Consider the following 285-nt stretch of genomic DNA (forward strand, 5'->3'; position numbering starts at 1 on the left):
CTATGGATTTAAAAAATGAAATGAAATTACGTTGCGCGCTGCGGCCGAGGTTGCGACACACTCATAACATTATACACGAAACTGTGCGACGATCGAGGCACGTGGGGGTGGTGGGGAAGTGTCGCAACTGTGTTTAAACAGTCCGAGGTTAAAAGACAATAACTGCACGGTGTTTGGAAGAGAAAATAACGAATTTTGTAATTTTGCGTACGATTCTCGTTCAAATAATAATAATAATATACTAATGTATAATGTTATATAGGACTTAAATAGGTATTATAAGTC

The sequence above is a fragment of the Acyrthosiphon pisum genome, unplaced genomic scaffold (assembly GCF_005508785.2).
Source record: "Acyrthosiphon pisum isolate AL4f unplaced genomic scaffold, pea_aphid_22Mar2018_4r6ur Scaffold_6520;HRSCAF=7085, whole genome shotgun sequence".
NCBI classification, from domain to species: Eukaryota; Metazoa; Arthropoda; class Insecta; order Hemiptera; family Aphididae; genus Acyrthosiphon; species Acyrthosiphon pisum.